Genomic DNA, 27,872 nt, shown 5'->3' on the forward strand with positions numbered 1-27,872 from the left:
AGCTCATACATTCTAATTTGGCCTAAAGTAATATTCTTTCTGGGGCGCCTGGGTGGCACAGTTGGTTAAGCGTCCGACTTCGGCCAGGTCACGATCTCGCGGCCCGTGGGTTCAGGCCCCGCGTCGGGCTCTGGGCTGATGGCTCAGAGCCTGGAGCCTGTTTCAGATTCTGTGTCTCCCTCTCTCTCTGCCCCTCCCCCGTTCATGCTCTGTCTCTCTCTGTCCCAAAAATAAATAAATGTTAAAAAATAAATAAATAAATAAATAAAGTAATATTCTTTCTGTATTAGTTTCTTGCAGTTACTATATAAAATTACTACAAATCTGTTGGCTTAAGACGATAGAAATTTAATCTCTCACAGTTCTAGAGGCCAGAAGTCCAAAACAAGGTGTCAAAGGGCTGTGCTCCCTCTGAAGACTCTAGAGAGAATCTTTTCTGTGCCTCTCCCAGTTTCTAGTGGCTCCAGATGATGGTGGCTCTGTCATTCTGTTCTCTCTCTCCATAGTCACATTGTCTCCTCCTTTTCTGCGTCTTCTCCTTTGTGTGTCTGTTCTAACTCTAGCTCTCCTTCAGAAGAGTACATGTGATTGCATTTAGAGCCCACCTGGATTATCCAGGGAAGGTGCCTCCTCTCAAAATCTTTCACTTAGTCACATTTTTGCCATAGAAGATGATATTCACAGGTTCCAGGGATTAGAGTGCAGATGTAGGTTTTGGAGGAACCACGATTCAATACACTACACTATCCTTCTGAATTACATAAGAATCATAGAATAGTTAAACTCCTACCACTTCTCTTGTGTTCTTGTTCTCTAATATTTTAATTCTATCTTGTTTATTTATAACCACACCAGTTAAGTAGTATTCTTGTTTCACACTGGCAGTGTGCACATTTCCCACATATTTATCAATATCTTTGCTCATGTGTGTTTCCTTTTAGTTTAGATATTCCACATGGGATCATTTTCCTTCTTCCTCAAGTACATCCTTTAGAATTGCCTGTAGTGATGGTCTGTATGTGGCAGTCTCTCTGTTTTCTCTCAATGATGGTTTTATCTTTCTTTCATTGTTGAAAGAGCATTATTAGCTGTATACTTCTGCACTGACATTTAATATTTTTAAGATTTTATTCTTAGAACAGTTTTGGGTACAGAGCAAAATTGAAGAGGAGGTACAGAAATCTCCCATATAACGCCTACCCTTACACATGCATACACTCCCCTGTTATCATCATCCCCCATCAGAATGGTGCATTTTTTAAAATTGCTGCACCTGCATTAATATAATCACACAAAATTACATAGTATATATTATGTACACACTCTTGGTGTTGCACATTCTGTGGGTTTGAACAGATGCATCATGACATGCATCCGTCATTATATCCTACAGAATATTTTCACTACCCTGAGAATTCTCTGTGCTTCTCCTATTCATCTCTTCCCCTGTCCCCTAACCTCTGGCAACCATTGATCTCTTTACTATCTCCATAGTTTTGTTTTCTCCAGAATGTCATTTGTTGAAATCATATAGTTTGTAGCCTTTTCAGATTGGCTTCTTTCACTTTGTAATATCCATTTAAGATCCCTCTGTGTCTTTTCATGGCTTTTGATAGTTTATTTTTTTATTGAGTTATATTTGACATAACATTGTATAAGTTGAAGGTGTACAACATAGTGATTTGATACATTTATTTGCAGTAAATGTACATATAATTGCCATAGCAATGGCTAACACCTCTATCTTGTCACATAATTATCATTTCTCCTGTGTTTGGAATAGTTTGTGTCTTTTTAGTGCTGAGTAATATTTCGCTGTCTGAATGTACCATAGTTTATCCATCCACCTTTTGACATTGTGGTTGCTTCCAGGTTTGGACAGTCATGAATAAAGCTGCTATGAATATCAGTGTGAAAGTTTTTATATAGACATAAGTTTTCATCTCCTTTGGGTAAATTCCAAGGAGCATGATAACTGGATCATATACTAAGAGTATGTTTATTTCATAAGAAACTACCAAATTGTTTTCCAATACAGCTGTACCATTTTGCATTCCCCATCATCAGTGAATGAGAATTCCTGTTGGCACCACCCCACCAGCATTTGGTGTTGTCAGTGTTCTGGATTTTGGCTATTATAGTAGGTGTGTAATGGTATCTTATTGTTTTAATTTGCATTTCCCTGATGGCATATAACATGCAGCATCTTTTCATATGCTTATTTGCCATTTGTTTATCTTCTTTAGTGAGGTATGTGTTAAGGTGTTTGGCCCATTTTTTAAATCAGGGTATTTATTTCCTTATTGTTGAGGGGGTTTCTGATTTTATTTTTATTTTATTAAGTTTTTTATTTTAATTTCAGTCTAGTTAACATACAGTGATGTATTAGTTTCAGGTGTACAATACAGTGATTCAACAATTCTGTACATTATTCGGTGCTCATAATGATAAATGTACTCTTTAATCCCCATCACCTATTTCACCCCATTCCCCACCTGCCACCTTTCTGGTAACCATCAGTTTGTTCTCTATAGTTAAGTGTGTGCTTCTTGGTTCACCTCTCTCTGTCTCTTTTTTCCCCCCTCTTTGCTTGTTTGTTTTGTTTCTTAAATTCTACATATAAGTGAAATCACATGGTATTTGTCTTTTCTCTGACGGACTTACTTGTGTTAGCATTATACTCTCTAGCTCCATCCATGTTGGTGCAAGTGGCAAGATTTCATTCTTTTTATGATATATATATATGTATATATATATATATATATATACATATATATATATATAATTTTTATGATATATATATGTAATTATATGTGAGAAATATATATCACATCTCTTTTATCCATTCATTTATCAATGGACCCTTGGCTGTTTCCATAATTTGGCTCTTGTAAATAATGCTGCAATACATATAAGGGTGCATGTATCCTTTTGAATCAGCACCTTTGTACTCTTTGAGTAAATAGCCAGTAGTGAGATTACTGGATCATAGGGTAGTTCTATTTTTAATTTCTTAAAGAACCTCCATACTGTTTTCCACAGTGGCTGCACCAGTTTGTATTTCCACCAGTAGTGCAAGAGGGTTCCTTTTTCTCCACATCTTCACTAACACTTGTTTGTCATGTTTTTGATTTTAGCCATCTGACAGGTGTGCAGTGATATCTCATAGTTTTGATTTGTATTTCCCTAATGATGAGTGATGTTGAGCATCTTTTCCTGTGTCTGTTGGCCATCTATCTCTCTTCTTTAGAGAAATGTCTGTTCATGTCTTCTGCCCATTTTTTAATTGGATTGTTTGGTTTTGGGTGTTGAGTTGTATGAGTTCTTTATATATTTTGGATACTAACCCTTTTTTGGATATGTCATTTGTAAATGTCTTCTCCCATTCAGCAGTTTATCTTTTAGTTTTGTTAGTTATTGCCAGATATTGAATTCTTGTATGACATTTTTTTTCTTTCAGTACTTTAAATATATCATTTCACTGCCTTCTGGCCTCCATGATTTCTGATGAGAAATCAGCTATTAATCATTTTGAGGATCCTTTGTATACAATGAGTCTCTCTTACTTTGTCTTTTTGCCAGTTTGATTTTAACGTGTCTCAGTGTGGATCATTTTTCCCCCTTTTTGGTGCAGAAACCTTTTATTTGGATGTAGTCCCAATAGTTTACTTTTGTTTTTATTTCCCTTGCCTTCAGGAGAAGTATCTAGAAAGATATTGCTACGACCACTGTCAGAGAAATTATGCCTGTTCTCTCTTCTAGGATTTTTATGATCTCAGGTCTCATATTTAGATCCTTAATCCATTTTGAGTTTATTTATGTGTATGGTGTAATAAAGTGGTCCAGTTTCATTCTTTTGCATGTAGCTGTCCAGTTTTCCCCAACAACATTTGTTGAAGAGACTGTGTTTTTCCCATTGCATATTCCTTCCTCCTTAGTTAAAAGATTAACTGACAATATGATTGTGGGTTATTGTTGAGTTTTAAGAGTTCCTTTGTGTATTTATCAGATGCATGTGTTAAAAATATTTTCTCCCTGTCTGTGGTTTGTCTTTTCATTCTCTTGACATTTCTTTTTTTTCACACATTGAAAATATTATTCTGTGGTCTTCTGGATCTTGCTGTTGAAAAGTCAGCTGATGGTCTAATGCTGTTCTTTTGTAGGTGATCTCTGCTTCTCTTTTAATATCTTAATTTTTGTCTTTGGTGTTCTTAAGTTTCATTACAATATGTTGCTTATTTCTATTTATCTTGCTTGACATTTGTTCAACTTCCTGGATATGAAGATTGGTGTTCTATCAGTGATTCTGGGAAAATTCTCAGCTGTTAGCTATTTGAATAATGCCTTCCTCCATCCTCTTTAACTCATTCTTGAACTTCAGTTAAAAGATTAGACCCTTTTACTATATCATCTATGTCTCTTAAACTCTCATATTTTTCATGTCTTTATTTCTTAGTCACATTCTATGGAATTTTTTTGGATCACTCTTCCAGTTCATTGTTTTGTTTTGTTGTTTTGTTTTGTTTTGTTTTTAGCTGTGTCTAATCTGTTTAACCTGGCCATTGACTTTTTCATTTTAATTATAATTTCATTTCAGGAAGTTCTGTTTGGTTTGTTTTCAAATCCACTTGTGTTTTATTTTTGTTTTTTATACTCTCTTGTTCCTTGCTAATTTTTGGCAAGCCTCTCTTTTAAATATTAGAATATAATATTCATAAACCTGTTATATTGTGTATCTAATTCCAGTATCTGAAGTCTTTGAGGATCTGACTTTACTGTCTGTTTTTCCTGATTCTCATTCATGTGGCTTATTTCTGGGTGTGTGTTTTGTGTTTTGTTTTTAAGGTCTAATGTTTCTTAAGACTTTACCTGTAAAAAGTATGTGAGACCTGAGTTAAGCTTTTATTCCACCAGAAAGGATGAGGAGTTGCTTCTACCAATAGTCTGAAGACATAACTAACTGGACTACTTTTAGATCTTCACTTAAGATTGCATGGATTTGGGGGCACGTCGGTTAAGCGTCTGACTCTTGGTTTCTGCCCAGGTCATGATCTCATGATTGGATTCATGAGTTCAAGCCCCACATCAGGCTCTGCGCTGATGGTGTGGAGGCTGCTTGGGATTCTCTGTCTCCCTCCCTCTTTGCCCCTCCCTCACTCACACTCTCTCTCTGTCTCTCTCAAAAATAAACAAACATTAAAAAAAAATTGCATGGATTTGGTCACAAACCTTCACTAGAGCCAGCTTTTAGTTAGAGATTCTAAGAGACATTTTTCCTTCTCTACTGGTTAAAAGAAGACAGTTTCTTTATGGTCTCTTTCAGTGCTACAGGTTTATTTGTGATTCATCTATGCACCAAAGGTATAGTCCCTTGGTATCCCAAGTGTATAAGGGGCTTCATATATGATTGTGAGCCCTGAGCTTTACCTTCTATTACCCACACCCAAGCAATCATTGCACACCCCTATCCCAACCACTGGAAAACCCTATTCTGCTTTTGGTCTGTATGATTTTGACTACTCGAGGTACTCCATATAAGTGGAATCATAAGGAATTTGCCCTTTAATGTCTGGCTTGTGTCACTTAGTATAATGTTTTCCAAGTTCATCCATGTTGTAGTGTGTACCAGAACTTCCTTTTTAATGTGGCTGAATAATCCAATATATGAATAAACCATATTTTCTTTGTCCTTTCATTGCTGATGGACATTTGGGTTGTTTCTGTCTGCTTTCATTTCATTTGATTTTTGTTCTGTGTACATTCCTTACTTCACAGTTCAGCATGATGCATTTTAAAAATTACTTTTTAGGAATATTTTATTTAGCTTTTTATTTTTCATTTTTATTTATTTTAGAGAGAGAGCATGCAAACAGGGGAAAGAGTTGGGGAGGGAGAGAGAGAGAGAGAGAGCAAAAAAGAATCTTAAGCAGGCTCCACGTTCAGTGTGGAGCCCGACATGGGGCTTGATCCCACAACTCTGGGATCATAAGAATCAGACACTAAACTGACTGAGCCACCCAGGCACCCTTATATAGCTTTTTAAATTGTTTTCTTTGGGAGGGTTAATTAAGAGGATCTAACCACCTTACTCCTGGAAACCAAAGTCTTATACCTTCTATATGAAGACCAGAAGACAACTGCAGAGAACACATTTTTTACATTCTTTCTTTTATTTTAAATTTTTTTTTAACGTTTATTTATTTTGGGGACAGAGAGAGACAGAGCATGAACGGGGGAGGGGCAGAGAGAGGGGGAGACACAGAATCAGAAACAGGCTCCAGGCTCTGAGCCATCAGCCCAGAGCCTGACACGGGGCTCGAACTCACGGACCGCGAGATCGTGACCTGAGCTGAAGTCGGACGCTTAACCGACTGCGCCACCCAGGCGCCCCTACATTCTTTCTTTTAGGCCACTATGTAAAGAAAATTCTGAGATATGTGGCAAATTAATATATAGTTTTATATGTTTTAGTTCTTCCCTGGAAGTCTGGTAGGTAATTTTTTCCTTATCTATGAGAAAACCTTTAGAATATCATAAGAAAACTCATCTCTTGCTTGTAGGATTTGGCATTCCTAGTGTGCTTTTTGTGCCAAACTCCACCCACCCCTGCATGCCCCAATATCCAATGGTGGCATTTGAAATTTTTACAAAGATATCAAAATCACAGACTGAGCGAAAAGCTTTCATTCTACCCTCTCTCCTCTGCCACTGTGTCTTGAAGATGAGTTGGCCAAGGTTAGGTGACGGACTCAGGTTCATAGAAGGAGTCTGTGACAGTTAGAACTTTGGTTCTGTCCAAGTATAGCATGTACTGCTATGTCCTTTCTTTATATGGGGAGACTCTCTGTGATCTGTTAATGAGTTCAGAGTTTGGTCTTATGAGAAGTTGCTATGGATTTTGATGAAGATGATCTGACACTGATATATGGGTCAGAGTAGAGGCAAAAATCCTCATCAGATTAACTGCTTGAAGACCAGAGTTGACCTTTCGAATTTTACTCCACTCCTGTCTCCCCTATTCATAGAGTCTTTTTAGATAATAGAATGTTAGAGCTGAAGGAACCCTTGTGATCTTTTGGTCCAGTCCCAGATTGCCTTCAAGGACCTTTTGGGATCTTCTGCCTGGGAGCTTTGCTATTCTTTATAGATGAGAAACTGAAACCTAAAAGATGCAAATGATTTCCCCAAGGTCACATAAGGTGTTTATAGCAAAGCCAGACCTATACCCAGGTGTCCTAATTCCTATTCTAGCAGAGAATTTCCATCACACTAATGAATTTAACTTTATTCCTGATCTTCAACGATGCTCTGCTTTCACGATCTGTGTTTTAAGATTGTGAAATGTCCTAGGGGTGGTTTGACTTTGAGAATAAGCCAGAACCTGAAGGGTTAATAGAAATTGAACAATGAAGGGAGCTTCTTTCCCCTCTCCCTGACTGGGGAGCTGCTGGGATGTTTCACTTGCACCGCATGTGTTCCATTATGGTATAATGATGTAATTACCAGTAATGCTGCTAGAGTAGTGGTGGAGAGGCAGCATTAAGGAAAAGACTAGCCCCGTTCTCTCCTAAGAGCCATTTCAGCCTACTTCAGTCTATTAGATTGAAGATGCTGGAAGGCGAATGGCTTCAGCAGAAGAAAAGGTCAGATTTAAAAGCTTTTCTGGGCACGGTATTTATTGTTGCTTTTTTGACCTTCAGAAAAATCCCCTGTGTGTTTGTCCTTGATTCTTGCCTTTCCCATTAATGCTTGAAAGCTGCATTGCTGCTGGATGGGCCAGGTCTTTGGCATAGATGGTTTTGTATGCAGTGTTATTTGAGAAGGTATAGCCCCCATCCAGATTTCTAGGCCTGTTGCCTTTCATACCATTATAGTGTCAGAAGTCTTTTTCATTCTTGAATGTTTTAGTTTTCAGTATCTCTGTATATATATGTATAAAATATTATGTATAAGTTACATATATATTACATATGTAATATATGTAAAATATATATGCATATATATACAAACTCTTCTGTAAATCTACTTAGATGTAAACAACTTATGAGATAATACTTTAAAATACAGAAGAATAAGAAATAAGACCTATTACCTTGGGCAGATCACTTAACCTTTCTGTGCATTTCTTCTGAAACATATAGCCTGCCACCTGATGATTATGAGGAAGTAATCATGGTCTTGGAAACATGACAGACACTTCCAAAAGTCTTCCTGTTTGGAGACGTGGGATGTGCCCATTATACTTTCAGTGATGTCATATACCTGCTGGAACCAAGATACTGAGCTCATATGGACTATGAGACATACAGAATGGGAAGGTGTCAGTTCCTACTCTCAGGGAACTTTACCTTTATATATTAATTTGATTAACACAAAGGAAAACATTGGTTAGAATTGTAGAAAAGTAGGGGCACCTAGGGGGCTCAGTTGGTTAAGCATCCAATTTTGGCTCAGGTCATGATCTCATGGTTCATGAGTTCAAGCCCACGTCGGGCTCTGTGCTGACAGCTCAGAGCCTGGTGCCTGCTTTGGATTCTGTGTCTCCCTCTGTTTCTGCCCCTTCTCCACTTGTGCTCTGTCTTTCTGTCTCTCAACAATGAGTAAACTTTTAAAAACAAACAAACAAAAAAAAAAGAATTGTGGAAAAGTAGTTTTTATGTAGGTTATAAGAAGGCAAAAAAAAAAAAGTTTTGCTTACCTCAGTGCTTCTCAGCGTGAGTTCCCTGGATCAGTAGCATCAGCATCATATAAATGCCTATTAGAAGTGCAAATTCTTGGGGCGCCTGGGTGGCGCAGTCGGTTAAGCGTCCGGCTTCAGCCAGGTCACGATCTCGCGGTCCGTGAGTTCGAGCCCCGCGTCAGGCTCTGGGCTGATGGCTCGGAGCCTGGAGCCTGCTTCCGATTCTGTGTCTCCCTCTCTCTCTGCCCCTCCCCCGTTCATGCTCTGTCTCTCTCTGTCCCAAAAATAAATAAATGTTGAAAAAAAAATTAAAAAAAAAAAAAGTGCAAATTCTTGGAGCACCAGGGTGACTCATTTGGTTGAGAGTTTGACTCTTGGTGTTGGCTTGGGTTGTGATTTTGTGGTCCTGGGATAGAGCCCCTTATTAGGCTCTGCACTGGACATGGAGCCTGCTTGGGATTCTTTCTCTCACTCTCTCTCTACCCCTCCCTGGCTTTGGCATATGCTGTCTCCCTCTTTCTCAAAAATAAACATTAAAAAAGAAGTGCAAATTCTCAAACCCCAAGCTAGGCCTACTGAACCATAAATTGTAGGGGTGGGAGCCTATAATCGATGTTTTATAACCCCTTTAGTGATGGAGATACATACTGAAGTTTGAGAACCACTGCCTATTTTATGACTTAGTATTGAGCCATTTGATAATGTAAAATCCTTTATGGTTGTCTAGAGCTGCAGTAACCACTAGCCACAGGGATATTTAAATTTAAATAAACTAAAACAAAGTCAAATTATAAATCTAGTCTATTGGCTGCACTGCCACATTATAAGTGCTCAATAGACATACGTGGCTAGTGTCTACCATACTGGATAGTGCAGATGTGAACATTTTTGTCATCATAGAAATTAATGGTGAGCTCAGGGCAGTTGTCCTCAAACTTTGGCATGAATCAGATCACTTGGAAGACTTAGTAAAACATAAATTGCTAGACTCCACTACAAGGATTTCTGATTCAGTAGGTCTGGGGTTTGGCTAGAGAAATTATTTTTCTGATTTTTCTAAATTTCCAGGTCATGCTGATGCTGCTGGTCCAGGGAGCACACTTTGAGAACTGCTGGTATAGAGTAAGGACTCTTGACCTGAAACCTGTAAATCTTTTTATAGTTGAAAACAAAATATTGCATATATCCACATGATAAAAGTTACAGGAGGGGTGTCTGGGTGGCTCAATCAGTTAAGCTTCTGACACTTGATTTCAGCTCAGGTCATGATCTCAAGGTTGTGAGATTGAGCCCCACATCGGGCTTTGTGCTGACTGCATGGATCATGCTTGGGATTCTTTCTCTCTCTTTCTCTGCCTCTCTCTCTCTCTCAAAATAAATAAGTAAACATTAAAAAAAGGTTATTGGATATAAGGCCTATACTTTCAGTCTCATAGTTTTTGGCTCATAGTTTTTGAAAGAAAAGCTTTTTTTTTTAAGTTTATTTATTTTGAGAGAGAAAGAGAGAGTGAGTGCACACAAGTTGGGGAGGGGCAGAGAGAGAGGGAGAGAGAGAGAATCCCAAGCAGGCTCCACACTGTCAGCAGAGCCCCATGTGGGGCTTGAACTCACAAATTAAGATCATGACCTGAGCCAAAATCAAGAGTCAGATGCTTAACTGACTAAACCACCCAGGTGTCCCAAAAGAAATTACAACTATTTTATTTAAAAAAAAAAAAAAAAGTAGACTCTGAGAACAGAGGGTTAGTCCACGCAGGCCTTCAGTGTCCTGGTGGTAATTTTGTCCTTCTCAATGATGTGGACAGTGACTCCCATTCCTGACACTGCATCCCTATCCAAGCATTCATCATGGCTTGTGAGATGGTTTCAGACAGGTGTTCTGGATCCATGGTGGGCTCCCAGAGGGACTCATGCATCCCATATGTTTGTTCAGAGCAGGTGCCACTAACCACAAAGTCCGTCAGTCAGCGTGGGGCCAGTGAGGTCTAGAGAACAAATGAAGTGCTTAAAGGTCTTTGGGTCCAATCCAGAGATGATGGCTCTGTGTAGAAGGGGCCAAACCATTTCTCATATGACAGGTTGTCCACCGTGCTCATGAGGATGTAAGGCTTGATCAGCCAGCCTTCCTTCAGCTCATACAGATTTAGCTGGAACTTGAGATGCTGGGCAGCAGTCTGGACCTCAGTGGTGAGTCTGGCCAGGCCTATGTATAGCCGACCTTCCAGGGAAAGATCTTCTGGAAGTCTGTGGTCACCATCTGGGCCTGGATCCCTAAGTGCCTGTTGGCAGCAATGACCACACAGTTCTCTCCCTGCATGGCTGTGATGGTCCCTCCATTATAGGACATAATATACAGGACTGCGATGTACTGGGACCTCCAGTCACCTCAGTTGCAGTCAACCAGCTAAGGCCAGTTAAGGCTAAGCAACCACTCTTGCTGCCTACTCTCTCAGGTGGGTCAGCAGATCAGTCAGGAAAACTTTTGGTCACACTTAACAGAAAATCTGAGTAAATTACAAGGACATTGATGTTCATGTAGCCCAGTAAGAGGGAGGAAGCTTCAGGGTTCTATCATTGACTCAAGCATGTTACCAAGAAAAACAGGCACTTTCTTTCCCCTTTAGAAAACTTACGTTTTTTTGGTCAGAACTAGGTTATATGCCCACCTATCTAGTCCAATCCTGGCAAAGGGAAATTGATTTGCATAATTGCTTTAGACCAGTTGTGATTCAACCCCTGGGGCTGAGGGGCAGGGGGTTTACCTTTCCCATGACCATGAAGTCTCTACCAGTTCTCTGAACAAAATAGTTCTGTAACAAGGTACAAAGAGAGAAATGACTATTGAGTTGATAGGGATCTGTGTCTATCTCTGCGAGTGACCTGGAAAACATTAGGAACATCTGTTCTGCATCTTTTCTGCTCATGATATGCTTTCAACTTGCTAGACACAAGTAGGGCCTGGATATGCTCAGCTGTGAAGACTTACTTGGCTCTCTTCTCTCATACCTTAGGATAGGTCTGTGAAACAGTTCTGCTTGTAATGGGGATGAGGTGGGGTAGGATTTAAGAACTTGATCCAGGCCTCTGGGAATTAACATTAAGTCAGCCTGAAAGCTAGCCCCCCTCTGACTTTGGCCCCCGATTCTAAGAAGAGCTCTTGTCTGGTTCCTTTTGGCCAAGTCCTTCCCTTGCACTTTGATTCTTTAGGGATTCCCATTATTCTTTTTCTCTCCCTAGTCCTCTGACAGCTAGAGTGTTGGTCCTGAATTTTGGGAACAAACACTTGGATTCGGCTGCCAGATTGTCTGCATGCCTGGATCCCTGCTTTTCTCTTCCCATCCATATGTTTCAGATGCTCTGCTAAGTAAAGAAATCATGTCTTAAAGTGTATAATTTGAGTCTTCCATATAGAAACGATCAACAAAGCATTGGGAATTAATGAGATCATTGAAGAAGACATAAGGGGAAAGAAAAATGCTGAGAACAACCACCCTAGCCTACTGAATCAAATTAAGGGCATGATCATCTATGTTTTTATCTGTGAACTCCACAAATCAGTAGGCCTACCAATCACACATGAATCAACCCACATCAGTAGACCTAATAGTGTTCCTTGTGGCCCTAGGAGTCCAGAGAGTTGCCTGACAAAAGGGATGATGGCAGCTGAGCTCTCCCACCCTGGGTCCTCTATCCCCCAGAGCTCAAATTTATTTTTTTGTGTTATGGTTCTGCACAATATTTTGATGTAAAAATAAAGGTTTACACTTCTTAGAGCTCCAGACCTGGAAGCTAGAAACAGGTGCTAAGCTGTAAACATGTGAAGCAGAAGCATAGTACTTTGCTGTTTTAGGAGCAAGGGATCAGACCCCTTTGTTCTCTTCTGGTTTTGAGCTGACTGTTGCCTTATTTAACAGCTGGATACAGTACACAATTGTTTGCAGCAGAAGTCCTGCAAGTTTGCTTCCTTTAAAAGCTTCTTCCGCAACTTCCCTACCCCCATCCTCCCAGGACAGAAGTGGACACTGGGGGAGAATGTTTCAGTTCCCCTGCTGGGTTGTGGGTCTTTCTTTCACACCCTGTCCAGATCGTCTAGGGAATTTTTACTTTGCAAAGTTGCTTACCAGAAACAATTTGGCAGAGTGTAGTTTGGGGGAGGATGCTCTAGTTAAAGGAGCACAAAAGCACATGTCCCTGTGACTTCTTACCATGTGTGAAGAAGGGAGCAAAGGAGCTTTAGTAAAATTGCAGTTCAAACTAAATCGGGAGAGGAAATGGAGAACAACCAAAAATACTGCAGTTTACAGTAGGGCATCTAATCTCTGGTTCTCTATGCCACACACTAAGGATTATGACAGATTTTCAGTATATGTTTGTATATACTGTTTGAAAGTTTTTGTCTGGGATTATAATATACTAGCACACTGAAGTTGCCTGTTTTTATAGTATAAATTTCAGAAAGTGAAGCTTGGCTGTGGGGGAATAAAAAGGCAACAGAGCAATTCTCAAAGAGGAAGTGCATGAGAATCTGAGGGTTTAGGGGGAAGATTATTTTTGGTTATAAACGGAGGGCCTTTGTTAAAAGTTGAAAAACATGTTTAGTCCAATCTTCTGAGACTCTGAGAGGGACAGTGACGTGACAGAGTCTCTAACTTAATTATACAAAGTTAATCCCAGAACCCAGGTCTCTTTACGCTCTGTCCACAATGTTGGTCCCAGTGCCGAGCCGCCCCTCCAGGTCCTAGTTTCCCATGGCCCATTTTCTGCAGCTCAAGGCACCTTCTTGTTGGCCTGGCTTCAGGGGAGATGGGCTACAGCTGGTCTGAAATAGGAAGACTGTAAATTTGTTTAAACTTCCAGCATGATCCATTTGCCTTACTTTTTCCACTGTGATGAATGAAAATGTAGACAAGAAAATGTTTCAGAAGATGGATAACTCAAAGAGAATAAGGAAAATGCAGAACAAGGAAGTGTGCAGTTTGTTTTTGCTTTTAAAAAGAAGCATATTTACAGAATGTCTTTTTTTTTTTTTTTTTTTTTACCTCTGTCATCTGTGACCCATTCGCCTGTTCAGCCAAGATATTTTGGCTTTTTTTCCCTGGGAAACCAGTGGGTGGGTGAATATGGAGGAGCCAAGAGTTAACAAAATACCAGCAGATGCTGGAACCGAGAGAGAGGATTGTCTTTGGACTCACAAGCAGAGCTGCACCCCATTTCCCATCCTCCCAGTCTCCTTTGAAATAGACTGCTAAAACTCCCCTGCTTGAGAGGATTTCCCAGTTCTGATAAAGGAAATCTTCACTAACACTTCCTGTCTCTGGGCCATCACGGCTCTGCCTTTCTGAGGATGCCCTAAGCACTGTAGGAAATAATAGCATTGTCTTTGAAGTCAAGCTTACTGTTTTGAATCCAGGTCCATCCTTGAATCTAACTCTACCATTTACATCTGGGTGGCTTTTGATGAATTTCTTAAATTTTCTGAACCTGTTTCCTCATCTGTAAAAGAGCTAATAGTGCCTACCTCGTCAAATTTGTTAGAATTAAATAAGATGATATATATGAAGTGCCTTATGTTACCAAACACCTGATTGATATTCAATAAATGAAACACTTTATTGATACTAAATTACAGGGCTTTTGCAATACCACCCTTTTATGTACAGCTTTTTGTTTCCCCTGTGACCAAGAAGTGGGCAGTAGTAGCTTTTTAACTTGATTCTAGTGGCAGGAGAGGCAAAGTGAATTAATTTTTTTTCCTTATCAACTTTAAGGAATAATGTACACAAAATAAATCTGTTTAAATTCAGTGAGTTTGACAGTTGCTCTGCCCATGAAATGACTACTACAGTCAAGATACAGAACATTTCCCTTAGTCCCCCCAAAATTTCTCTTGTCCCTTTGCAATCTGTCCCTTTGTTTTTCCTCAGCCTCAGGCAAGCATTCATCTGTTGTCAGATAAGTTTGCATTTTATGTGAATAGAATTATGTAATATACACACTTTTGGTTTGACTTCTTTCAGCATAATGTTTTTTAGATGTGTCCATGTTGGTGCACAGGTCCTTTTTATCACTGAGTAGGATTCCAGTGTATGGATATACTACCTATTGATGGACTTTGGGTTTTTTTCAGTTTCTGGCTATTTTAAATAAAGCTGATAGGAGCATTTATTTGCACATCTTTGTGCAGATATATGTTTTCATTTCTCTTGTGTAAATACCCAGGAGTCAAATGGGCTGGGTCATAGAATAATTGTTTCTTAAACTTTTTAAGAAATTGTTTTCCAGACTGGCTGTACTATTGTACATCCCCAACAACAGTATGTGATTTTCAGTTGCTCTGCATTCTCATCAGCACTTGGTATGGTCAGTCTTTTTAATTTTAGTTTTTCTGATGGGTTTACAGGTAATAGTGTATAACTGTGGTTTCAATTTACTTTTTCCTGATCTCTAATAATTGTTAGCATCTTTTCATGTGCTAACTGGCTTTTTGTATAGCTTCTTTTGTGTAGTCTCTGATTAAGGCTTTTGATCATTTTTTATATGGTTTCATTTATCTTCTTGTTAACTAAGTTCTAAGAGTTTTTTTAAATGGTCTGGATACCAGCTTTTTGTAAGGTAGAAATAGCTGTAATTTTTCTGTTGGTGTGTGAAAACATGTATTTTCTTTCAGTATGGCTTGCCTTTTCATTTTCTTTAATGGTGCCATTTGAGGAGCAAAAGCTTTGAATTTTGGTGGTCTACTTACTCTATTTTTCTTTTATGATTATGTTTTTTTGTTTTTCTGCCTCAAAGTTACAAAGATTTTTCTCTTATCTTTTCTTCGAGGAGCTGTGAGTTTTAGCTTTTACACTTAGATCTATGATCCATTTCAAGTTAAATTTTGTATATGGTGTGAGGTAAGGATTAATATGGAAATTATCTTTACAGTGTTTTATGTATCAGGAACTCTATTTAATTCTCACTAAATAAGTGTTCTAAGGTAATTATCCCTCATTTTAATGATGAGGAAAATAAGTCTCAGAAAGATTAAGTATCTTGTTCAAATCTTACAACCAAGATTCAAGTCCATGATGGCCCAATGCCAAATCCCATATTCTTTCTACTCTGTTACACTGGCATTTTGTTTTCAATATTGAATTGGAATCTGTATTTTAAAAGCCCAGCTGTAACCTGTGAGAAGGGTATAAAAATACGGGATGACACTGCCATTATCAGGACATTCATATCCCCAAGCACAACCTTATGACATTAACTATAGCAGGTATGTTGGAATTAGGGCCCGGGGCTCCATGTCAGGCCATTTGCTTAGGTCTGTATTTCAGAAGCTATAAATACCACTCTCTCGGTGCTCTCTTGACAAGAAACCTTATTATGAGTTCTTCTTCCATTTTACAGCGGTCCATCTGAAATATGAAGTTAAGTGCCTGGCCACACACCCAGTTAATCCTTAAGAGCACCCAGCTGGATAGCTGAGTCTCACTGTGTTTTGCTTCAGTTTTTATATTTGGAAAACAAATAATGAGTCAGTCTCCCTTCTCTCCCTCTCTCTTCTCCACCACCCCTTCTAAATTCTCTTAGATTCTGTGGTCACACTAGGTAAGTATCTTTTCCCTAAAATATCCTTTGAGCTGTGACAGACTCATGTGAGAGGAGAAGTCCCTCACTTTCTGATATTTAATTCCCCCCTTCCCCTTTGAAAAAAAGGTCTACTTAAGGCTCTTTGTTTTTGTCATTTTAGAAGAGTCTGAGTCTTACTTATTAAGACCATTTTGTTTCTTTAAAAAATATATATGGGAGGGTTTGTGAAGATAACAGCTGTACCTCTCTGTTCTTGCTTTTCAACAATGTAGCTTTGGTAAATTCACTCCTTCTTTCTTTCTTTCTGAGGCTGTATGGTATAGGGGTAAGAGCACTGAGTTTTGAAGTAAGAAGTTTGTAGATTTGAATTCCAGCTCCAGTATTTACATAGGCAGCAAATCACTCAATCTCTGTGAAGTTGAACTTCCTTTTCCTTGCCTGTAAAATGGGCATAACAAGTGCTCTATGGATTTGTTATAGAATGTCTATATGATGTCTGGCACTCGTGTGTGCTTATATTATCTCTTCCTGTTCTCCTCTTCTATTATATCTCTTTCCAAAGAATAAACACTCTTTTTATGGGATACTTATAAATAGTCTGAAGAAGGGGTGTTTGAGACTTGTAAAGGATGTTTTTTTAGTACGGAGCCCTAATTTAAGATGCCTTAACAAATATACTGCTTTGTTTAAGCTGGTAGTCTTATATCAAAGTCCAGCCATGGAAGGTGAAGCATTAAATTCATTCTGCCTGTTTTTTCCCTTGAGGCTTCCAAGTAGATTATCCTGGGTCTCTAGAAGCAAACTCTACATCTGAGTGTTTGCTAGTGAGAAACTTATCTTCTGGGCAGAAGCCTAAGTTGGGAGAAGAATGGAAGAGAATAGTCTATTTGGCTAATACATACAGGATCAAGTATAGGTTAATGGGAAGAAGGGAACTCAGTTTACACATTTGGGAGTACCTCCATCTTCTGCAATATAGCCTCCAAAACATGAATCTCTGTGTCAGTGGTGGGATGGGGACAAACCAGTGTCTCTCAGTAACTTCTGGTTACCACACCTTAAAAGTAGCCTCATTTTCCTGTCTTCCATGGGAGTCTTTTTTGCATTTCAGTCTGAGGAGTTGGCCCTTCACCCATTAAGGAGTCTGGGGTCTCCCCAGTCACCATTTCAAACCTGTCCATCCTTTGAGATACAATTCAGGGTTTACCTCTTCCAGGAAGCTCCTTTGGCTACACTGCCAAGCTGGATGGTTCCTTGGCCATCCTAAAGCATTCAAGTAGCCTTGAGAATCTTAATCTGTGAATATTTAATAAGTATAAACTGTGTGTGTTGGGGAAGGGATATTGTTTACAGAGATATATCAGATGTAGTACCAGTGCCTGGCACTTACACTTGACTATTCCTTGTACACTTGTGTTTCCTCAACTGGATTCTCAAGCCTCTCAGAAGTCTGGTGATTACTTAACTCTAACCTAAATCTCTCCTAATACGTATAAATGTATCTCTAATTTCATTTCATTTGCCCAGGCTTCATACTGTCTCTAATTTTGGATATAGTTTATCTCACTTCACATTATAAGTTTTAAAATACTTGTTATAAATTTTGAAGATAATTTAGCGACTGCAATGTGATTCAGCCATTAAAATACTTTGTAGCACCAGAATATTGGATCCTTAGCGTTTCTGGATAAAGAACAGGGGCAGCATTGTATTATTAAGGCCCCTTAGTCAGACTTATCTTACGCAGCTTACCACTTACACCAAAAATTCTATTTTTCTCTCTTTAACTGTATATAGAATATTTTGGCTTTCCAACAAGTAAGATGAGATAATTAGTCCATTCCTATCATAAGGTATGTATTGTGTAACTAAATAACATTTACATTCAGATTTCTAAAATAAAGAAGTCTTAAGTTTTACCTGGGGATTGATTCTAAGAATTAAAAACTAATAAATATCCTTTTCAGTATTATAGTTATATAAATATTTACAGCAGAGAAGAATTGCATAAGTTGACCCATAAGAAGAAAATAAAGTTCTTTGGTACTAAACCCATGACACTTAAACGAGACTATTTCAAACATCAAGATCAAATAGATTCTCTTTCTACATTCCATCACTTGCCATATTTTCTTTGCTTCATATTTACACCTTGTCTTCGTTTTTTGTTTTCTTGGGACTTTTGGATTGCCTTTTTTTCCTGATTGAAGAAAGAAGCATCTGCCTTTACCTTATGACTAACATCAGTTGGCTTCCTAATCATACTGTTTGTTTTAGGGAAATAACTTTCATCTTTTATTATTTTTTTTTTACATTTTATTTATTTTTGAGAAAGAGAAAGAGCACAAATGGGGGAGGGGCAGAGAGAGAGGGAAACACAGAATCTGAAGCAGGCTCCAGGCTCTGAGCTGTCAGCACAGAGCCCGATGCGGGGCTCAAACCCACGAACCGTGACATCATGACCTGAGATGAAGTCAGTTGCTTAACCGACTGAGCCACCCAGATGCCCCAACTTTCATCTTAACACATTCTTCTCTAAGTCCACAGAGTTCCTGTTTTAATCTCAAAGCCTGCTATCATTTCATTGAAGTCCTGGGTTAAATCTCCTTTCTTGTACCCTATGTCATCTCTTTCTTAGAATCCTTTTTAACTTTGCCATAAAGCATCCCTGAAAGCATCTTTCAGAAAGAGTGCATAGAAGTTAAACTTCCTATGTTCTTGTGTGTCTAAACTGTTTCTACCCAACTGGTTCTTTAGAAAGTTCTTCAATTAATCACTGATTTCTGCTCTTTTTCCTGACATTGCTCTCCTTATTCTTTGATTCTGTGATATCAGTTACAATAGCTACTAGCTATAAGTGAGCTTGAAATCTGGCTCATCTGAATTAAGATATGATGTAAGTATAAAATACAAATCAGATTTCAAAGAACAAAAAGACAAGATAAAATATCTCATTTTTACCTTGATTATATATTGAAATGATAATACTTTGGATATACTATTATAATTAATCCTATCTGTTTCTTTTTACTTTTTAAGCATAAAAAGAAATTTCAGAATTACGTATGTGGCTTGTATTACATTTCTTTTGAACAGTACTGCTCTGATCCCCAGCATGATACCTTTCTAGGCCTTATCAAGAAGCAGCATTGGCTACTACATGCATCTTTTCCCCATGTTCCTTTACCTGGCTTCCTTCACTTGGGTGGGCTGTAGATACATCTACATTGTAGCACATCTACCAATGTAATTCCATCTACTTCCCATCTTTTGAAAAGTATTAAAAATTTCTGGTCTAGGGGTGCCTGGCTGGCTCAGTCAGTAATACATGTGACTCTTAATCACATGTCAATTCAGAGTCATGAATTTGACCCCTCCCATTGAATGTAAATATTACTTTAAAAAAATAATAAAATGCATTAAAAAATGTTCTGGTCTGTTCTTTTTCTTTGTTCTTCTCTCCCACCCTAAGCACAGGTATTCATTTATTCAGCCTTGTACTACTTTGTCATGTCTTTGGAATCTGGGAGGGAGGAGAAGTAAACATATTTTCAGTATTTCAATTGGGTAACAGAAGATTTTACTGATGCTTTCATTATTTTGAACAACAGTATGATGGTCATCTTCATGCATAAGTCTATCTGCATCTCTGGATATTAAGATGGATTTATGAAGTAGACATACAAGTTTAAATTATATGATTTTTTATGGATATTCATATACATATTGACACATTTACCCCCCCAAAAGTAGCAATTTATGTTCTCAGTTGATAATTCAATAAAAGATAGGAGGTGTTATCCAAGAGGTCCCCAGATTCAATCTGAATCCTCTTATTTGGGCCTTTTATCTCAGCTTTTGTGGAAAGCATGCCCTGTTTTCTGAATCACTTAACTTTTATAAACCTTCATTTTCTTGGGGCGCCTGGGTGGCGCAGTCGGTTGAGCGGCCGACTTCAGCCAGGTCATGATCTTGCGGTCCGTGAGTTCGAGCCCCGTGTCAGGCTCTGGGCTGATGGCTCAGAGCCTGGAGCCTGTTTCCGATTCTGTGTCTCCCTCTCTCTCTGCCCCTCTCCCGTTCATGCTCTGTCTCTCTCTGTCCCAAAAATAAATAAACGTTGAAAAAAAAATTAAAAAAAAAAAAAACCTTCATTTTCTTATTTGTAAAGTAGAGATAATCATACCCTGAAGTAATGTATATGAATGTTCATTTAAAGTAATATGTTCATTAATTCATTTCCGTAAGTGTTGAGAGCTTCCTATGTGGACTAAGTACCTATGCTATACTGGGAACTGTGGGGGATGTCCAAATGATATAGACCCTTACTTCAAAACTAATTTCTTATGGAAGAAATAAAGTGGGATGTAGGGAATGCCTGGGTGGCTCAGTCGGTTGAGCGCCAGACTCCGGCTCAGGTCATGATCTCACCTCACAGTTAGTGGGTTCGAGCCCTGCATCAGGCTCTGTGCTGACAGCTCGGAGCCTGGAGCCTGCTTCGGATTCTGTGTCTCCCTCCCTCTCTTTCTCTGCCCCTTCTTGGCTCACTCACTCACTCTCAAAAATAAATAAATGTTAAAAAAACTTAAAAAATAAAGTGGGATATAGGACACATTCATAAGAAACTATAACACAGGTCTTTTTGTGATTTGTAAGAAGAGGTACAGACAAGGTGTTAAAGGGGTTTAGTTGAAAAAGTTTTGCATTCTACTTAAAAATCAAAGGAAACAGTCTAGAGAAAGTGGCATTGAAGGTAGTCCTTGAAGGAGGAATATAATTTCAATGTATCTGGGGAGTAAGATTGGGGTACATAATGTGTGAGGATGAGCCCAAGCACAAAGGCACAGTGGGGAGTTCTGGGCAGATCAGTTGACAGTGGTCACTCTTGGCAGAAGGCAAGGAAAAATTATGGGTAGAAATGTTTGTTTCTCTGAGTATCCTTATTTACATGTGCCACAAAATGAGGTACTCCCTATATTTATTTCTGCTGTGTTTCGATAGGGAAGATAGAGAAATAATTTTAAGCTGTTTTAGCTCCGACCAGAATTGAGTAGGCGAAGTCCATCTTGTCCATAGGGGCAAGAACACAATATATTTACACTGGCCTTTCTCTCCCACAGAAGGCAGAAATTATGAGACATTTGAAAACAGTTCTGAGGCTATGACACATTATATTTATCTAATTAAATAATAACTGGCTTCAGAAATTTTAAGGTGGGGTCAGAGGAAGAAAATTCTTGAAGAATAACCAAGACAAATTAGAAGGTGGCAATAGAGAGAGAGTAGTGAAGGAATTAGACCTTTGGTATCATCATGAAAAGGTAAGAAGTTTTGTGAAACAAAGATAAGGATCCTGCTTTCTATCCTTCTTTCTGGCCCTCTAGACCTTTGGTATCATCATGAAAAGGTAAGAAGTTTTGTGAAACAAAGATAAGGATCCTGCTTTCTATCCTTCTTTCTGGCCCTCTCCATTCTAGGACTTCACTTTTCAACTCTTGTTTGGTATCTTCAGGCTGTTGTCTGACCATCTAGAATTATTTTGAGTATTACCCTCCTCCCTCCCTACCACCGTGCCCACGATTTTTTCATCCTCAGCAACATTCAGTATTCTCTTTCTTGTTGCCTATAAAATGAATTCAAGTTCCAATGCCTGATATTCAGGGCACCACCAGCCCATCTAGCATCTCCAAGTTGTATTTACCAACTTACTTTACATTGTACCCCAGTACTCTAACCTTGAGTCTATGATTTAACATCTCTCATCCACTTCTTCTAATAGAAGTGTCTAGTTCATTTATTTACTCAACAAACATTTATTGGATGCCTGTTATGTAGTATTTCTTCAGTAAACTTTAGTTAAGTAACTGCTGTGTTTCAGGCCTTATTTTAGAGCCTGTGAATAGAGAAATAGGAAAGGGGATAATGTTGGTAAATGGAAAAAGACCCCGAGACATAACTGGGGAATCTTGTGTAGCATACAAAATGTAGGTGTGACAGGAGGTACCCATGTAGTGTTCCTTGAATAATCATTGCCTTCAGCTATGCTGAGCTAGATCACTGGTACACACTGTGGTCAAGGCTCAGGTAGCAATTAAAATATATTGCCAAAAGGAAATGATGAAAGAAGTAGCTATCCTGATCCTGAACTAGAGTCATCAATATCAGAACTACAGATGGTTTCTTAAAAGACTTCACTCTTTCTGATTTACCTTGTCAAAATTATCAGCAGTTTCACTGTGTTTACAGCTAATAGCACTGGTAGGGCCCTTTTCTTTAAATGGTGACTCCCAAAGAACAGATGCTCAGAAGCTACCATATGCTTGCCTACCATATGGGCTCAGTTCCCACCCTAAATGAGTCTTGTTCCTTCCTGCCTCAATGTCACTGTTCATCAGTTTGGTGAGGAGAGATGATTTGGAGCTACAGCTGGCTTGAGACCTGTAACCTTGGGCAATTTTTTTTTTTAAGTAGGCTCCAGGCCAAACATGGGGCTTGAACTCACAACCCTGAGATCAAGAGTCACACGCTCTACCAACTGAGCCAGCCAAGCGCGCGCGCGCGCACACACACACACACACACACACACACACACACTTTTGTCTTGGGCAATTTTTTTTAACTGATTAAATACTTTGAGATGATGATGATAATAATAATAATACTTGCCTTTCCCCGTGTCATCTGTTATAAGGTATCAATCATTTATGTGAAAGTACTTAGCATAGTATCTGTCACATGGAAAGTACTTTCTTTCCTCCATTTCCAAGGGAGCTTCTACTCCTTTCCCCATCTCTATTAAAATTCTGCCCATCCCTTATTGAGCCCTTGTATCTCCAGTAAAACTTTTCCAGTAAAAACTCAGATGCAAGAGATAGAGGCTGTCTGTTGTGTCTTTGCTTTGTAGGATTTTAGCTTTTGAAGAAGGAGTTTTAAGTTGTAGGGGGAAATGGCACAGGAAAGGGTAGATGTCTGAACAAAATAGCATTGTATTTGGAAGCAGGAAAATAAGGGTCAGTGAAAGTATGCAAATGATATAAAAAAAAGGGTGTCTTATCACTGAATGCAAAGTGATTGATTTTTAGCCCATCTTATTCCAGCAGGCCAGAGACAAAGGTTGTCTCCAGTTCCTAGTATTAACCACAGCAAAGGGGCGACTCACTCCTTTTTATTCAGTGAGAGCTAGCTACCAATCTCCTGGATAACTCTGAGCTTTTAGAATTTGATGCAGCATCTTGATTAGAACTGGACAGTCTATAGATTTTTCTAGGAAGGCCTAGCTTGGTCAGCAGAATAGAAAGCATCCAGAATGACATCAGTTTGGCAAGCTTTGAAGGGAACAATTAAAGATGGCCAACACAACTGCACGTTCTTTTATTTACCATTTCACACCTGGTGCAGTCAGGAAGCTACTTTTAAAAAAACAATTTTCTTCAAAAACCAAACCAAAACAAAACAAAACAACAAAAAAAACCCAAAACCCTGTAGTCAAAAAAGTACTCATTCACTGGAAAGCCGGAAGGATTCATTCTTTGGAGCCGATTGTTCACATTTGTAGAATTTACAATTTTGTAGATGGAAGGGGCCTTTGAGTTGAATAGGGTCTTGAGAAGGAAACAAAAGGCTCTTGCTTTCTGCATGAACAGAGTTCATTCACAAGACAGTTTTTCTTGATCTACGAGGAGTGATTTCAGACAATTAGCTAATTGGTTGAGGGAGGTGACCTGTCAGCTTTGCAGAGAGGATGTCTGCTTTTAGGGACCCACATAGAGAAGACATCCTAAGCTTTCTATGACAGCCAAAAGCAACCCCATTAATCCTCCTATGTAATGGCCAGTCATAACCACAGATAAGGAGTGCATTTCACTTGAGAGTAAAGCCATGAAAACCCGACCAGCTGCCAACAGCTGATCACTGTCACCATCAGCTCAGTGTTGTTTTAGGCTTTGAAATATTTCTGAATGATCTTTCCAATTTGCTCTATTGTAAGGGGATAAGTGACCCTCCAGAAACAGTGTACTGTTTATTTTTAAGTGTTATCAGATGCTTAGTTTGTTGAAATGACACTTGCCTATTGTATAGAAAACAAGGGCAGAACTCATTTGTGGCCATCTTGAAAGCCCAAATGGGTGCAGAAAATGAAAGGGGAGATGGAAAGTTTCTGTAGGCAAATGTTAAATTTTTCTGGATTTCAAACATGAAAGAAATTCAGAATGGAAGAAGAAGGTCCTAGAGTGCTAAGAAGGGAATCACGAGAAGATAACTGATTGGCTCAATAAGTTGAATCCCTTTGCCCCTGGTCTGAGAGCCAATGAAATTGGTGTCATTGTTTTTTTGAAGCATATTACTAAGATGTATCCAGGATATAAAATTTTACGGTAAGAATGGCTATGACCATCATAGGAGGAGCAGTCCCTCCAAACAAAACAACCACTGGACTGGTCATTAAGACACCTGAGTTTTCAGAGAACACGTGCACCCTTGTTAGTGTCATGTAAGAGTCAGGGTTTTGGATCTGTCATACATGGGCTTCAGTTCTGTTTGTGTCACTTACCTACCTTATAATCTTGGTTAAGCACATGGGAAGTATATCAGGAATATTTTCAATTTATTAAGCTAATGGAGAGTGGTTTAAATCACCACCACATTACAAGAATTCTGTGATAAGCAGTTGCCACCTTAGTTTTAAATACTCAGTGTTGTGCTTAAAGATGCTTATTCTTTGTATCTTCCTATTCAGCCTTCTGTAACATGCTGGCTTCTACTTTGTGGAAACAGGAAAATCAAAATGGGCCCCAGCAGATTTCTGCTTATGTCTCATTGTACAAAATGTGGCACACGGATACCTCCATTTACAAGAAGGGCTAGAAAAGGAAATGTTCTGCTTCTAGACTCTGTAATGAAGGCAAATAAGACAGAGATTGTGAATGGGTGTTACGTTATCCAGCCAACACTGCAGTGTTGGCTCAACATTCAGTTCATGGTAAATGCTGTGATGATGATGATGATAACAGATAATCCCCCTCATGCTCTTCTCAAGATTCCACTGATAGGATATTAAACATTTTACACTTTATGAAGTAATTTTACTTACCTGTGTGAAGAGTTTCTTGGTGGTTATTGTTATTGCGTGTTTGGAAGTTCCTTGATGATTGATTCAGAGAAGAAATGTCAACCAGGAAGGATAGCATAATCCAGGCCTTCGCATTGACCTGGCCCAGCTCCAGACCTCCAGCCTTTCTAGACCACCCAGAACCACAGCAGTTGCTCACCACTCTAAACTCCTAGTATCACTTATGTCATGTCTATTTGCTGCTTTATATTTTTTAAATACACATGGCTTCTTAACTAGATTTGGAGCTCCTTAATTTCAGGGTCTGCATAGAATGTGCCCTCTGGAATGTACAGAGGAACCCAATTGCTATTCATTTATTTACAGAACATTTTCTGTTTCTTGCTGTTACCTGGATGTGAGGTACTGTAGTTTTGGGGCGTGATTAGAATGATGGTTTTCTGTGGGGGAGGAATTTCTTTTCTTTTGCTCAAACCTCTACCATTTTTTCCTCCAACATCCCCCTTCTTGCTCTTCTCTCCTAAGAGAATAGTAGGGATTCTCAGGGGATGAAGTACATCATTCCATGTTTAATACTCTTTGATCTCTTCTTAACTAAGTCTTAACTTTGCCTTAACTCTGAGGAATTTTGCCCTACTTACTCTAGTAGGGCAAAAATTCCTGCCCCTCACTGCCATCTGGGAGACTACAGCCAAAAGGAAACCCTTTTGGGTTTCTTCTTTGGTGTCTTTTGTACACTCTGCCACTGTTTCTGTATCTTTTTGGAGAGTTGACTCAAGAGGCAAATAGAACTGGGCAAGGAAATCAAACCCATTAAAATCTACAATAAGATGTAAATGATTATGTGACCCTTTGCTGAGACCAAATGCTAAGAATGTCTAGGATCTTGGAACTTGAGGATATTAGATGAATGTTTAACAAATAGTTTTTAGTAGCGAAGCCAGTTGGAGAATCCTTTTGCCCAGTCCAAGGTGCTTTTAACATTGTTCTCTGCTAGTGCTATGGTCTTCAGAAGTCCATAATGGAATGTAGATGCCAGAGGAAACATGGCCAGATTTCTGAACACTTGAATCCAGAGGAGTTCTTCTCATTGCCTTGACTCTGCAGCTTTAGAAGTAGAGATGAGGGTAGTTGCTAACATATTTTAGTTTAATTTATATCACTTCCTAAGTCACTAATCCAACTTATTTGTTTTGTTTCTAACTGCACAAAAGCCAAGAATTTCCAAACATCATTTTTCTCCTATCTTTTGGCCACTAATTTCCCCATGCTTTATATTCCTGACTGATGATGGCTGTTGTTTAAATATAGCAAATGAAATGACAGCTGGGGTACCTATATGTCCTAAGTTCTAAAATAAACTTAATGTGCAGATATCCGTAGACAAAACAAGACTCAAAAATCCTAATTATTATCTATTAATATTATGAAGCATTTTTCCAGGGCTTGGGAGATATGAGGTGTCAGTTAATTACCATCCCACTTTCTTCTTATATAGAGAAAAGGAAGAAGGAGCAGAATGAAGGTATTGACTCAACTCATGGCTGCTTAATAGCTCCTAAGGTGTAGTCTGAAGTCGGAAATCTAAGACTACTCTTTGCAATGAGAGAAATCTATATCCCCAAGGAGTCTGTACAGTGAGAAAAGAGAAAGCCGAGGATCATAGATCATTTGTCTAATATCCTCATACAAGCATCCCCACAAAGACTGAAAAGGAGCACAGAGGTGCAGGAAGTTGTGGTATAAGATAACCCAAAGGATTTGGGAGCAGCCTTCAGGAAAGGAGGAGTACTTGGCTGCCTCACATGCTGCCAAGAAATCAGTGAAGGTACGAGCAGCAACAACAAACGTATCCCTAGGATTTTACAACAAAGGAAGTCTCAGATCATCCTTGATTTAAACAAAACAAAGAAAAAAGTGCTGTTCTCCCAGCCCTGCCTCCCTAGACTCGAATCACAGAGGACCACCTACAGTTTCTTTTCTAATGTACCTGCACATCTGGCTCACACTGTGTATAAAAAATAGGATACTGGAAGATCTTTGGCCTCACATTGTTTATTATAAACCTGGAAGAAGGACTTACCGTATGTGTCTGTGTTTGAAGGATGATTGGTGATAAGATTTTCCTTTGTAATTAGGGCCCCAAATTTCGGGGTATGAGGACTTATAAATTGCTCAATTAGGAAGTGTGCTGATGGAATGGCAGGGCAATGAGCTCTTCAAAAGTTATGGCAGGTGGGGCGCCTGGGTGGCACAGTCGGTTAAGCGTCTGACTTCAGCCAGGTCACGATCTCGCGGTCCGTGAGTTCGAGCCCCGCGTCAGGCTCTGGGCTGATGGCTCAGAGCCTGGAACCTGTTTCCGATTCTGTGTCTCCTTCTCTCTCTGCCCCTCCCCCGTTCATGCTCTGTCTCTCTCTGTCCCAAAAATAAATAAACGTTGAAAAAAAAATTAAAAAAAAAAAAGTTATGGCAGGTCTCTGACAGCCCAGCACTGCTCCCCTCCTTTCTCTTATTTGTGGAACCCATCTTCCCTATCAGACTGTGAAGTTC

At 39.1% G+C, this 27,872-nt stretch overlaps 1 protein-coding gene and 1 pseudogene across 2 annotated transcripts in view; one reads left to right on the top strand and one right to left on the bottom strand.

Annotated features, from left to right (window-relative positions):
• The window catches only part of GAB2 (GRB2 associated binding protein 2), a 194,215-nt gene that overhangs the window by 48,792 nt on the left and 117,551 nt on the right, over positions 1–27,872 (top strand). The window lies entirely within an intron of this gene.
• Positions 10,424–12,680, bottom strand: LOC125176324 (proteasome subunit beta type-3-like; annotated as a pseudogene).

The sequence above is a fragment of the Prionailurus viverrinus genome, chromosome D1 (assembly GCF_022837055.1).
Source record: "Prionailurus viverrinus isolate Anna chromosome D1, UM_Priviv_1.0, whole genome shotgun sequence".
Lineage (NCBI taxonomy): Eukaryota > Metazoa > Chordata > Mammalia > Carnivora > Felidae > Prionailurus > Prionailurus viverrinus.